The following is a 15,390-nucleotide window of genomic DNA, read 5'->3' as shown; positions in this document are numbered from 1 at the left end:
GCCGGGACGGGGACGGACAAGTCGTGCAGCACCGTCTGCAGAGCGTCGTGGGCGCTTTCACCTGAGGAGGCGCCGTGGCTGATGACCAGTACCTCGGTGATGGCACTGCCGCTGCTGTCGGCTCGAGGAAGAGGGTCATTGATGACCACGACGTTGGTGGGGAAGGCGTCAAGGGATTCCATGTCGGAGTCGACAAGCATCGGGTCGGTGGAGCCAACCGACTCCAAGTCCGTGCCAAGCTCGCCGGAGACGTGGGTTGGTCGAGGAGGTTGACGAGGTGGCTCTCGGGGCAGTCTGTGCCCGCGTCAGATGCGGGCTCGTCAGAGATGCGGGCCTCGCCAAGAAGATCGGCGAGGCAACTTGCCGCGCAGGCGTCGGCGACGTCTTGCAGCGCGTCGGGGCAAGCGCCATCGTGCGAGCCGGGCTGGCTACGCACATTGGGAAGGAAGAGGGTTCCCGTCCAGAACAGGTCTCTGGACGACGGTGCACCTGGGCCCATGGTGGGCGCCAAATGTCGGGTGGTTGGTGCGACATATGCCAAAGGATGGCTTATCGTTGTGGGAGCCAATAAAACATCGCCGGTGCCTGGAAACGAGATAAGGCGAAGACATGCACGCCGGCGAATCTTACCCAGCTTCAGGGCTCTCCGTGGAGATAACACCCCTAATGCTGCTCAGCGGGGTCTCCGCATGATCACTAGCTCGATGGGTAGCTACAGAATGCTCCTTGAGCTGTTCGGTGAAAGGATGAAGGAGGGCCAGGCCAGCCCGCTCCTCTTCTCCTTGTGGTGTCTAAAGACTATCCAAAGAGCGATCCCACCTGCATGGGAACTCGGGGGGGGGGGGGAGTTATATAGGCCTACCCCCATGGGTACAATGGTAAACCGGCTGGGCGTGGGCCCTAGCCGTCTGTGTCTACGCCCCCCGGCTTCTCTGCCGACTGGTGGGGCCCGCCGACTGGTGGGCCCGCCGGTTGCCGACCCTTTGGTCGATAGGCCGGCCCCGCCGCTCGGGGGTCCTGTCGGGGGCTGGTTACTGTTACCTTGCCCCTGGTAATGATGGCTTTGTCGTGGTAAGCATGGCTACAGTCCTGCCGTGAGGCTGCTCATCACTATAGCCTTGCCTTCTCCTGTCTCCTTTAATGAAGCACCTCCTTGGAGGGAGAGAGCTGGCCGGCTATTGGAAGCTGGCCATACCCTTGGCCGACTGTGGGAAGCCTGGCCGCCCTCGAGATCTCCCTGACCGAGGGGGCCCGCCACCCACGGGTCGTACTGACCGCTCGCCGTGGTGACGTCACGATCATCGTGGCAACAGTGCCGCGCCGGACGAATGATGGCCGCCCCGTACGGTGCACTGCGGCCATGCGTGCGCCGAGATTCGGGGGTGGCAGGTTTTACTATAGCCACGCCCTGTCTTGTCGCCGTTATGTGGGTCCATACTCTGAGGGCAAGATCTTAGTCGCCTGCTGAGGGGCCAGCTCCTGGGAGTCGGCCTTTTCATAGCCGGCTTCTGGAAGTCGGTCCTCTCATGCTCTTGTTCCTCAAGGATTTCAGGGCTGGGCCGCCTTTGCGCAGCTGGCTTGAGAGGTAGCCAGCTGGGGGAAGGCGGCCCCATGTCTTGGACGCTTGGAGACTTGATCGGCCTATAATTTTTTCTGAAGTGCCAGGGGAAGCCGGCTAGGCTACCCGTGGTCATTTACTCCGACACTTTCCTACACGTCAACCTAGTAGACCCACAAGTCAGCCTCCAATTCTGTCCCAAACAACATACAACCCAAAATTTCTAGCTGGATTAAAATTAATTTAAAAACTAAACATACCTTAATTTAAATCCAATAAATTTTACCCGCACAAACACAATGAAATTTAAAATATCAAAATCTGAAAGAAAAAAGTATTTTGGAACTATTTGTCTGTTTGCTATATTTTTTCATTTTATAGCCCATTTAATATTACTTATAGCCCATTTTTTATTACTTATAGCCCTTTTTTGGGCAAAATGCATCCCTCCTCATCTTGAAAGATTTCCGGCTAGCAGGGCATAGAAAAACAAGTAGGCCTACGTTGGTTATTCTGTAGAAAAACAAAATAGCTGGGCTAGCCATTTTCAGAAAGGAAAAAAACAAACTGGGCTGGTCATGTGCTAGACGGGCCACAGCTCCCGAACAACCCAGTTGATACCCTTCTCCGTCCCAAAAAAACAAAATCACCACGGCGCTGCTGGGTCCCTACTGTCATCCTCACCATGTACAGTCATCTCCTTATTCCTGTCGGTTGTTGACCATGTTGACAACACCGAAGGACGGCGCCGTGGCGACTGAACCAAGGTAGAGGACGATGGTGAGGCCTTGGACGGGAACGAACATGAGTCGGGGAAGATGTGCAGAGTTTTAGGGTGCGATGTGGCCACGATGCATGCGCGGTAGCACAACCAGCCATGGGAGGCGGGAGCAGGCGGTCCCGCCGGCGTTGGTTTGGCTTTGGCGGCTGGAGGAAGAAGAGACTGAAGAAACACGACAGACGTTGAACGTCAATCAAACGGTCAAGGTTGGCACAATCGTTTGTTGACTAAGCTGACACCAAGTAGCATACTTTTTTATATATAGGAAGAAAAGAAAAACTGGGCTCGTTGCCTGATAACATTCCCGAAACTGCGATCGTTCGATCTTGCATCACAACTAAAACTGTGAGGAAAATGCATTCGTCTGCCCTCCTCCTCCCAGGGAACGTTCGCCACATAAGTGACTAGCACCCTTGGTTTTCAACCAAGAGGTTTGGGTTCGAGTCCTAGGAAATCTCAATTTTGTCCTCCTTCCTTCCTCGCAAAAAAAGAAAGAAAATCAAAGACTTGAGAAGGAGTACATAACAAGCTAGTGTACTAGTAAAGAGACGTTGCTGAGTTTTAGAAAAAAAGAGACGTGCTCCTGTAGCTGGTTCGAATCCAAACCTAGACTATGACTATATATGGTGCTATGCTACTCTTCAAGTAATGAAACTGACATATCCAACGTTCGCTTCTCCTCTTCTCTACTTACTCTGCCTAGCATCAGAAGCTCTGGCCGCAGTAACCATGTCCGCTGGCTGCTCATCCACCTACTCTTCAGCAGGCACCAACCAAATATGCGCCAAGTTGCCACCTGTACCATCGCATGTGGGTCTCATCACACCCCCGCCGGCACACGCACCGCAGCCGGTTGCTCATCGCAACCCGCTGCCATTGGTGTGGTGCCACTACTGCAAATCACGCAGAGTCATCCGCCGCGTCTCAACCACAATCCTCAACCCTGGCCGAGTCTTCTACAAATGCCCATATCATGGGGTAATAATATGTTTAAGTGTTGTTCTACTGCTTTCAGTTGTTGATATTTTTAATAGTTTGGTTGATGATCTTCCAATTTGATTCGTGCAGAAAAGGGAAGATTCGTGTGATTTGTATTTCTAGGAAGTTGCTGATGTGGGGGAACGCAACTACGCTGATTATTTGGTTAGATGAGGAATCCCAATACCAGCAGGTTGGGGTGTTGGACAAGTAACTGAAGGAACGACAGAAGAGGAATATGGAGAGCAGAAGGTTAAAGATGTGGTTCCTCTGATCATGGCCAAGCAACAGCTGCTGAATGGCCTTGACAGCAATGAGGAGATGAAAGAGCTTGTGAAGATAATGGGCAAAATCGATGTGCTCTGTAGGATGATTGTCTCTTTATTTGCAGTGTATGTAGCACTCGTGATGTATTCAGTGGCTATGACATGAGCACTTTGCTGAAACTAGTAATGAATGAAACCTGTGTAGCAGGCTGGGCATAGTGTTGTGAACATCTAATGATTTCTATTAACAGAAATGGGGGGTACCCCCTTTTTCTCATAAATAAATAAATAGAATAGGCCCTTTTGGTAATAAATAAATAAATTAGCAGAGGCCCTGTCGGGTCAACTTTGTTCCCATTCAAAGATGTCGAGCAAATTGTAGTCCAACAACAAACTGTGTCATCAAATTCAAGTTTCACAGCCAAATATGAGTACAACTAAACAACAATGTCATCATGTTTTAGTCATCATACAATCACCAAACAAAAATGAACATACATAACAAGTGATCTCCCCATAGCAAAATACTAAACCACACGTTCATCAGGTTTCAGTTGTCATAGCAAACACAATTTCACATAGTAGATAAAAAACGTCTTCTGATAGGCAAATACGACAAAAGCAATCTAATCATCATCCGCAGCAGCAGCGTCAACATCTTCGCCATGTGTATCAGTCTGGATCGTAATTCCCCAGAGTGTCATCTTCCTCTTCATCCTCAATGTCCTCGAACATTGGCTTCTTCTTGATCAACTCTTGTATGCCCACAGCACGACAGGCAATCTTTTTGCAAGCATCATTGACGTGATGGTTCTCAAAGATATTAGGAACATCTGTGGAATCTTGTACATCAGGAGCAATGTAAGCATCATCTTGTTGTGCAACTTCATTAAGCGAATTCCTCTGCTCAAACCTTTGCAATACTCTCCAGTCATCGCTACGTGCAAATGTGTCTTCCAAGAAAAATATATGTGTTGCTTGATTTGCTAAAATAAAAGGCTCGTTGGTCTGGTACGCCGCCTTGACATTGATGGATTTGAAATAATCATCAGCTCTAGGTTTTGCGATCTTGGAAAACAGGTTATACCAACGACAGCACAACAGAACCACACACCGATGATCCTCGAAACTGGATATATACTGCAACTGAACAATGTCTACTACGTTAGTATACATTTCAGTTGTCTCTATGCCGTACGTATCCATGCTCATGATGGCACTGTTTTGTGTCTTCCTGCCTTCATTGTGTGCAAGGGTGTTGTAGCGCACATCTCCCGGAACGCAAGATTCATAATGTCTTACCCGAGTATCAGGACCCATTGCTAGTGCGTAAAGGGCATCATCAACTGCTTGCCCATCCTCCCGCATCTTCTTAACCTATATATATTAAAAAAGTTTAGTAGACAAGATGATCATCTTATGTACTCAATATATTAAAAAACTGACAATGCAATTCAAAAGCTTACATGGCTCTTGAACCATTTCGCAAATCCTGCCATAACCAGTTTGTCAATGTTTCTTGGATTTTGCGGCAGTAACTCCTTTTTGTAGATGCTGCACACATAATGATCGCGTCAAACATCTAAATATATAAGAATGTGCTGCAAGTTTAGTAGATTACAATGTATAAGCTGCAGTACTTAGCACTTAATTGATATAAGGTACTATCTCAGGACAGTTATTCAACACATACCAAACCGTTTTGTCCAAATCTTTAGGTTTGTCCTCTAGTCGACTCTTCCCTATAACTCGAACAGAATAATAAAAAACATTGAGCCCGGGATTGTCTTCACCCACCTCTTTGCTAAGCTGATCAGCCATTTCAATGTATTTTGAGCAAAATGTCAATGCTTCTGTAGCAATGTAGGCCTATGCAATGGAACCCTCGAGTCTAGCTCTGTTCCTAACATAGCCCTTGAAAGTGCCGAGCCACCTTTCAATAGGGTACATCCAGCCATACTGTGCTAGACCTCTAAGTAGTGCCTCATCAGGTAGATGAACAGCTAAATGCACCATCACATCAAAGGCTGGAGGATATATCTTCTCAAGGTCGCATAGTTTAGTTAGTATCTTGTCTCTAAGATGCTCTAAAGCATCTACCCTGATATTTCTACTACAAAGTTCCCTAAAGAATTGTCCCAACTGTGCAACTGCTCTGTATAAGTCCGGGTGGCCCAATCCTCTAAGGATAAAAGGTAAAACCCTTTGAAGTAGGACGTGGCAGTCATGAGTTTTCAACCCTTGTACCTTGTTTCCATCTGCACTGACTCTCCTTTCAGGGTTGGAAGCAACTCCATGTGGGAATTTCACACGTGAAAGGACCTCGCAGAATTCTTTTATTTTTGCCTTGTCCAAGACATACACAGCTGGTGCCATATCCCGTGGTTTACCTTCATCTTGCACCTACAAATTCTTTCTGATACCCAGGTGTGTCAAATTAATCCTAGATTTTAAGGTATCTTTTGTCTTGCCTTCAATATTAAGAAGTGTGCCGATAATGCTGTCACATATATTTTTCTTGATGTGCATCACATCAAGATTATGCCGCATCTCCAAATCTTTCCAATACTCCAAATCCGACAAAGTGGACCTGCGAGTAAACAATAATATCTCTTCTGCCCTACCATGCTTCCTTTTCCCGCTACCATTTTTAGGATGGTATCATGGTGTAATATGCCTGACCTTCTCTAATTCCACTTGCAACTCATCGGCGGTGAGCCTCTTTGGCATGTCGCGGTTTTCTTGCTTTGCATTGAACACATGTCTTTGGTATTTTGTAGGACGCAGCTTGTCCTTGCAAGGAAACGGCGGTCTCCAATGTAACAGATCTTGATAAGTATTGCGTATGACAGTGGATTCCTGTCAGAGCGAACACATGCATTGTAACCATGTGTCGTTCGCCCTGACATAGTGCCCAAAGCCGGATAATCATGGATGCACCAAATTATAACAGCACGCAGAAAGAAATCAGCTGGTGGCCTGCTATATAGGTACATAGTGAGAACACCCCTCCGTAGCTGTTGAAGTTCCTCCACAAGAGGCTCCATGAATAAATCAAAATCCTTTCCAGGACTTTTTGGATCTGGGATGAGCAAGGCCATCATGTAGTTTCATTCTTTGGTGCAGACATTTGGAGGCATATTGTAAGGGATAACAAGCACTGGCCACATGCTATATGTGGCGCTCTGGTGGCCAAATGGGTTAAATCCATCTGAAGCTAAGTCAAGTCTAATGTTTCTCGGGTCAGCTTCAAACTTTTTGTGTTTCTGATTGAAGCTTTTCCACTCACTACCATGTGATGGATGGCTCATTACATTCTGATCTCTGTACTCCTAGTTCCTAGAATGCCACAATACATCCTCTATTGTTTCAGCATCATGAAACAACCTCTGCAATCTTGGTGTAATTGGAAAATGTCTCAGAACATTATGAGGAATCCTCTTCACAGCATCGCCATCTTTCCTTCTTGATGATTTGCATTTCGAGCATTCACATAAGTTGGCATAATCCTTCTGGAACAGAACACAATTATTCTTACAAACATGGATCATATCATATGCAATTCCAACTACATGAAGGAAATTCTTCATTTTACTGTAGGTGTGTGGCAGCTCAGACGCATCTGGGAAAGCTTTGCGGAAAGCAGCCAACATCGCATTGAATGATTTGTTGGTCATCACCTCAGATGTCTTTACCTGAAGAAAGGTGACCATAGCTGAAAATACTGACAGCTTATTCCTGGGGTGATAGCCATGTTGCATTGTTCCAACATGCGGGCCCACCATTTTTCTTCTGCAGGTGAAAGTTCATGAAATGCACGAGCATTTCGTAGCATTGTTTTTTCGATGTTGGTCAAACTCACTGGCTCCGCCGCCACCACCTGCTCCTCCTCTTCCACCTAAGCATCAGGCAGATCAAGATGGTGATCTGCTGCTTCCACGTAGTCAGTAACATTGATGTTCACAGCTTCACCATGATGAACCCACCTAGTATATGTGACCGACATCCCATATAAGTGTGGATGATTTTGCACAGTTGACTGGGGTCTTGTAACTGAATTCATACAACTACTACATAGGCAGAGCACATCTCATTTTGGACCACCGTAATCAGCTCTCATAAAGTTCATGCAGTTTTCAACCCCCTCGACATATGCAGCGGACAATCGTCGAGCAGAAGTTATCCAAGTCATGTCCATCTGTTAGACATACAAATTAGTTCTTCTACTAGATATTACAGGAAAAACATATATGCATTTTTATGAAGTCCAGAAAAAAAATACCTAGGTCGATGTCTAAAGCTATGGCAAGATATTTGGACGAGCAAATCTAAGTAACGAAATATATTCAAATCTAATACAACAAACAGATTTTAGTGCTAAATTATGGCAGCCTGTTTCAGCAGTTAATGAGGCCGAGCACACAGCCATCGAACTATCGAAGGCCATCTTAGAAACAAAGATCGAGTATAAAACGGTGTAGAGCTATTTCACCTAACAGATTGGCTACTAGACCATGGCAATCTACGTCACAATAAATATATGGCAGGATATTTTAGCAACTAATCGGGCTTGGCATGCCATCTCAGCTAAGCAGATTGAGTGGAGAACAGGGCAAGGAAGCTTCTTAAGCAGAGCATATTGACTGTAAACTACTTCGGCAAATAGTGAGATTAACAGCGTCTATCAGCTAACATTCAGCGCTACACCGACATGCACGGGCCCTCAGTCTAGAATGCGCATACTGTGGGAGAAGCTGACCGCCGTGCGTCTCCACACGAACGTCGCCAATGGTGGCGGCGCTGACCGCCGTGCGCCTCCACAAGAACGTCGCCAGCGGTGGCGGCGTGACTCGAGGACGGCAGTCTATGAGAGCATACTGTGGGAGCAATGTTGGGTTCTACGGCAGGGTGCGTCGACTGCAAATTAAAATTTACTACACGCAGAACAACCAAGAACATGCTACGAGAGATGGATCATAGTTCGTTACCACTAGACGCATAGTGTCGTGCAGCAGAAGAAGAGTTGGGGCAGCGCGTCCGCGTGAATCGTCTCCTCCTTGTCCGATCTCACTCAAACAGCCGGTTGTCGGTTCCCACGTACAAGTTCGCCAGAGCGGCACAAGTGCAATGCCTCTAACGGTATCCGCGTGTGCAGGAGGAACATCGTGCGGCGGACTGCTAGGTCCGATTACACAACCGGCGGCGAGTGGAGGTGTCTATTCTCAACACATGCAAACCCTAGTGACATTGCCGAAGCGATCAACCACATGAGTGTGCCACACCCCACTTTATATAGGCGTCCATCATGGGCTCAACACTTGGGCCTCGCATGGACCCTAAAGCCCATAAGTCTACTCGGCCACAATTCGAATACAGCTCGGACCACATCCGACCAGTGTCCTCGGATCCGACCTAGTAGGTTCCTTCCCTTAAGCGCGCGACCCCTTAGGTTCAAGCCGGCTTGGTCGTAGTTCGGATCACCTCCGAACTGCATGGTTGGTAGCGGCCCCTAGCAAGGCATGCCGAACACCAAGCAGACTATGAAGCTAGTTAGGTGAACCTATACATCATACTTCCGTTCCTTTTTCCACACGATATATGTTGTCGGGCTCAAGGCTAGTCTGTCATCCTTGTGCTAGCCCGACCTCTGTCTCATTCCAGTGATGCCGACCACAAACCGGATCATCTCATAATCCTTGTCGCATTGCCATGCTTATCTTGGTCAGATCACATGAGGGGCCCAGAGTATATCTCTCCTGATTGGAGGAGAAAATCCCATCTTGCTCGACCATGTCTCGCAGCATGTGTCTAAACAAGCCCGAAACCTACCTTTGTAACTACCCAGTCACGGAGTAGCATTTGGTTGGCCCAAAGCAAGTCTGTCACCATCCCGAGTTCATACACCAGCTCAGGTCTTAGGACATAGAATGTACGTTGTACTAGAGACTCACAGATCACATATCGCTGCATCTCATAGTTGACCTTATCTTGACTCGGATCCGACTACGTCGAGTCCGACCAGATCCTTCGAAGTCCATATTATCCGGTTAGCACCCAATGCTCCATGGCTAGTGACACCAAGCCATCGACCGTGTCATATGCTAGTCTAGTCGGCTGTGCGTCCACACAACCCTTTCGACTAGGGACCTTTTAGGACAGTCATCATACAATGCATAGTCCCACAAACAAGTCACGTACTTGCTGATACACATCATTGATAATGTCCAAGGACTATCTTTATTCATAAACACATAGGAAATACCATCATACATGATTGCCTCTAGGGCATATCTCCAACAGTCTCCCACTTGCACTAGAGACAATCAAATAGACATCGAATGCCCATAGCTCTAACATTCCCCTCATGCTTGGTTTGTGGAAGCGGCTTAGTCAACGGATCTGCAACATTTGCATCCGTGTGAATTTTGCATAACTCAACATCACCATTCTTTACGATCTTTCGTATCAGGTGATATTTCCGATCTATGTGTCTGGTCTTGTGGTGATCCCTCGGCTCCTTGGCTTGTGCGATGGCACCAGAATTATCACAATAAAGGTCCAACGGTTTTACCGAGGCTGGGAAAATACCAAGGTCATCGAGAAAGTTCCGGATCCAAACACCTTCCTTTGCAGCTTCACAAGCTGCAATATATTCGACTTCTGTGGTAGAATCGACCATCGTATCTTGCTTGGAACTCATCCAGCTCACTGCTCCTCCGTTCATGACATACACGAATCCGGACTATGATCAACAATCATCTCTGTCGGTTTGGAAACTAGCATCGGCGTAACCTCTTACGGCGAGCTCTTCCTCACCTCCATAAACTAGGAACATTTCTTTAGTCCTTTTCAGGTACTTTAAAATAGTCTTTACCGCTGCCAAGTGACTCTCACCTGGGTTGGCTTGATATCTACTTGTTAGGCTTATTGCAAAAGCAACATCAGGCCGTGTACATATCATGGCATACATGATGGATCCAATTGCTGAGGCATACGGAATCCGACTCGTCCTGCTTTGCTCATCAGATGTCGAAGGACTCTGAGTCTCGCTTAGCCTTATACCGTGTGAGACAGGCAAAAACCCTTTCTTGGACTCACTCATGTTGAACCGCTTCAACACTTTATCTATGTACGTGCTTTGGCTCAAGCCGAGAAGCCTCCTCGATCTATCTCTATAGATCTTTATGCCTAAAATGTAAACTGCCTCACCAAGGTCCTTCATTGAAAACTTGCCATTCAATGATTCCTTGACCGAGTTCAGCATCGAAACATCATCTCCGATCGGTAGTATGTCATCCACATACAAGATCAAAAGCACAATCAAGCTCCCACTTAACTACTTGTATAAACAAGCGTCCTCATCGCTTTTGATGAAACCGAGACCAGTGACGACCTCATCAAAACGAATGTTCCAACTCCGAGATGCTTGCCTCAACCCATAAATGGAACTCTTGAGCTTGCATACTTTACTAGTGCTAGTCAGATCAACAAAACCTTCGGGCTGTATCATATACACATCCTCGGTTAAATTTCCATGAAGGAAAGCCGTTTTGACATCCATCTGCCATATCTCGTTATCGAAATATGCAGCTATAGCTAGTACGACCCTCACCGACTTCAGCTTCGCTACCGGCAAGTAAGTCTCGTCGTAGTCAATTCTTTGAACTTGTCCATAACCTTTAGCGACAAGCCGATGGATCTGAACATTTCCATCCACAGCAGTTTTGTTTTTAAAGACCTATTTGCAGCCAATAGCCTTTACGCCAGGCAGCGGATCAACCAAGTCCCAGACTTGATTTTCATCCATGGACATTAACTCGGATCTCATGGCCTCTAGCCATGCCTCGGAATTCGAGCTCACCATCGCTTCCGCATACATGGCCGGCTCGTCACTTTCTAGCAACAATACATCACACACTCTGCGCAATCTTTCCGACCTCCGTGGTTCCGGTGCCGCTTCTACTACGGGTTCCCTGACAGACTCCGATAAGATCTCATCACTCGCCGAGCCGTCCCCGAGTGGTACTCGAATTTCTTCGAGTCGGAATGTCCTCCCACTGGCCTCCCGAGTGAGAAACTCTTTCTCAAGGAAAACCCCATTCCGAGCAACAAATACTTTGTTCTCTTCCCAGTTGTAGAAGCTATATCCCAAGGTTTCCTCGGATATCCCATGAATATGCATTTGTCTTACTTGGGTGTAAGCTTGTCTGACATAAGTCACTTGACAAATGCTTCACAACCCCAAATCTTTAGAAAAGACAAATTGGGAGTCTTCCCGGTCCACATCTCATGTGGTGTCTTATCTACGGATTTTGATGGTACCCTATTCAGTGTGAAAGCTGGAATTTCTAGAGCGTATCCCCAGAATGACAAGGGTAAAACCGATTTTCTCATCATTAACCAAACCATGTCCAACAAGGTACGATTCCTCCGTTCCGATACGCCATTTCTCTATGGCGTACCCGGAGGTGTGAGCTGAGGTACTATACCTTGGCTTTTCAGATGATCATCAAACTCTTGGCTCATGTACTCACCTCCACGATCAGATCATAGAAGTTTTATAGTCTTGCCGAGCTGATTCTCAACCTCGTTCTGAAACTCTTTGAACTTTTCAAAAGTTTCTAACTTGTGCCTCATCAAATAGATATATCCATATCTACTCAAGTCATCGGTAAAAGTCACGAAGTACTAATAGCCACCTCTAGCGGTTGTGCTCATTGGACCACACACATCGCTGTGTATAAGCTCCAACAGCTCGGATGCCCTCTCGCAACTCTTTGCGAAAGGAGACTTAGTCATCTTGCCGAGAAAGCATGATTCGCATGTCTCGAATGACACAAAGTCGGTCGAAGTTAGGAGTCCATCATCATGGAGCTTCTTCATGCGTTTTAGACTAATGTGTCCAAGCCGACAATGCCAGAAGTATGTTGGATTTATCTCATTAGGCTTATGCCTCTTGACATTCATGTTATAGACCGGTTCCTGTTCCAGATTCAATATAAATAACCCATCAACAATGGGTGCATAGCCGTGGAACATCTCATTCAAATAAATCGAACAACCATTGTCCTTTAAATTGAATTTATAACCCTAAGTCATCAAGCATGAGGCAGAAATAATCTTCCGACTAAGTGCAGGAATGTAATAACAATTATTTAATTCCAAAATAAATCCAGAAGGAAGCTGGAGCTGCATCGTGCCGACTTCCAACGCAGCAACTCTTGCTTTGTTGCCGACCCTAATGTCAATCTCCCCTTGTGCCACATGACTAGTTCTTACCAGCCCCTACAATGAGTTGTAAATATGAACAACCGATCCGGTATCAAATACCCAAGAGCTACTAGGTATGTCAGCAAGGTAAATGTCTATAAGATATGCAACAAGTGTACCTTTGCTTGAAGAAGCATTTCTGTCCTTCTTGCCATGCTCTGCAAGCCACTTGCTACAGTTCCTCTTCCAGTGACCAGTCTCCTTGCAATGATAGCAAATGGTCTTTGAGTCCGGTCTAGACTTCGGCGCAGCGGCAGAGGTTACCGTCTCCGTGCCCTTTGCCTTAGCCTTTTTCTTGGACCAACTCTTGTTGAACTTAACCGATTTCTGCACCATCAACACTTGATGTGTGCCTTTCTTAATATCCTGCTCTGCCACTTTGAGCATCCCATGCAATTCAGTGAGCTTCTTATTCATGCCATGCATATGATAGTTCGAGATGAACGTCCCATAGTTGGGCGGAAGAGAACCCAGAACTGCATCAGTAGCCAGCTCATCCAAGAGCGGGAAGCCCGAACGATCCAAAGCTTGCAAATATCCGATCATCTTGATCACATGTGGGCTCAGTGGATCACCTTCCTTCAGCTTGCAATCCATCAAGGATTGCCATACGTTGAACCTTTTGGGTCCTAGACTGTGTCTGAAACATGCTCTTGCGAGTTTCGATCATATCGTAAGCCTCAACATTTTTGAAATGTTGTTGCAAATCGGGCTCCATACAAGCCAGCATCAGACAGCTAATCTCCGTTGATTCATCAACGAGTTTTTGGTAGGCATTCTTAGTTGTGGTGCTAGCATTATCGGCAGGTTCCTCTGGAAGTGGATCCTCTAGAACATGTTCCTTTTTATCATGCTTGAGAACAATTCTCAGATTTCTATACCAGGTGGTAAAGTTTGTTCCATTCAATTTATCCTTTTCCAGAATTGATTTCAATGTGAAGTTGGGTTGAGCAGGTAGTGCCATTGATCTACAACAGAAAATATGCAATCACTAAGCAATGTGTTTATGTAGAGTAATTCAAGCCTTAGATATAAATACTCCCACTGAAGTCGGCATCCCTCTGCAAACTCTCAGTGATTCAGGATCCGAGTAGCACATACGACTAGTGAGCTTTAGCATCACTACTAGACAACTTGCCTATCCGGTAAGCAACTCCTTGCTAACTGTATCTCTATACGACTCGTGTCAGTCGGGAAGGTATATCATACCCCGGCCCCCAACCTTCCTTGCCACAAGGCCCAAAACGGTTTTGTTAGCCTTGTCAAGTTAACCAGATGCAGCGCATGTCCGTGTCCGACACGAACCCTTCAGTTCAAGGACACCTAGCAGCACCCCAATTTAATGAGCCCGCTACTAGACATACTTGACGTGCGAAGGTGCAACATCGGGAATGGAAAAATTCTTGATATTCTAACATGCATAGAAAACAAGAAGCATAACAATCACAAATAAAACATATATTGTGAAATAATATGGCTCCTTCATAGCAATTCTTCCAGGTCGGTTCCGACTCTGATGACCATCTAGGAACTCCATCTTATTCGTCACGCCGGGACTCCAAGCTACCAACCTGATCTCTATAATCCAACTACTACAACTAGTAGTGAATTTTACATAGAGTCACAAGTCGACACGTAGGTCGTTATACATTATAATGACAGCACTTTGGCTCCTGCCGCCTGACAAACATGACATGCAAGCCATGTATAAATTACACACATGCATCACATGCACATGAGCCATACTATTCACATCAAACCTGCAAAACAAAGTGTAACAGCCTGGATGTAACTTTCCCAATTTGTACTCCAACTCTTGTCGTTTCCGGCGTTAAGTTAATTTATTATCTCGGGTTCGGGTCTTTGTCTCCGTGTGTTGTTGTCGTTGTCATGCATCTCATATCATGTCATCATGTGCATTGCATTTGCATACGTGTTCATCTCATGCATTCGAGCATTTTCCCCGTTGTCCGTTTTGCATTCCGGCGCTTCGTTCTCCTCCGGTGGTCATTTCTACCTTTCTTTCGTGTGTGGGTATTAAACATTTCCGGATTGGACCGAGACTTGCCAAGCGGCCTTGGGTTACTACCGATAGACCGCCTGTCAAGTTTCATATCATTTGGACTTCGTTTGATACTCCAACGGTTAACCGAGGGACCGAAAAGGCCTTGTGTGTGTTGCAGCCCAACACCCCTCCAATTTGGCCCAAAACCCACCTAGCTCTGCTCCATCATCTAGAGCGTTCGATCATGATCGCGTGGCCGAAAACCGCACCTCATTTGGACTCTCCTAGCTCCCTCTATGCCTATTTAAAGACCCCTTCCCCGAAATCCGGATCCCCCCTCGTCCGAAACCCTAAAATCCACCTCGCGCGCCGCCGGACACTTTCCCTGCCGACGGACGTGTCCGCCGCCACGTGGCAGCCTCCTATACGCCCGCCTCCCTCTCTCTCCACCGCCGCCGCCGGAGCCCGCCGTGGCTCGTGGCTGGCCCGCCCGCGCCCGCGCACGGGCTAGAGGAGCCGCCGCCGCCGCCTC

Source organism: Triticum aestivum, chromosome 6A, assembly GCF_018294505.1.
Source record: "Triticum aestivum cultivar Chinese Spring chromosome 6A, IWGSC CS RefSeq v2.1, whole genome shotgun sequence".
NCBI lineage: Eukaryota > Viridiplantae > Streptophyta > Magnoliopsida > Poales > Poaceae > Triticum > Triticum aestivum.
The sequence above is the reverse complement of the archived record's forward strand: the minus strand, read 5'-3'. Positions refer to the sequence as shown.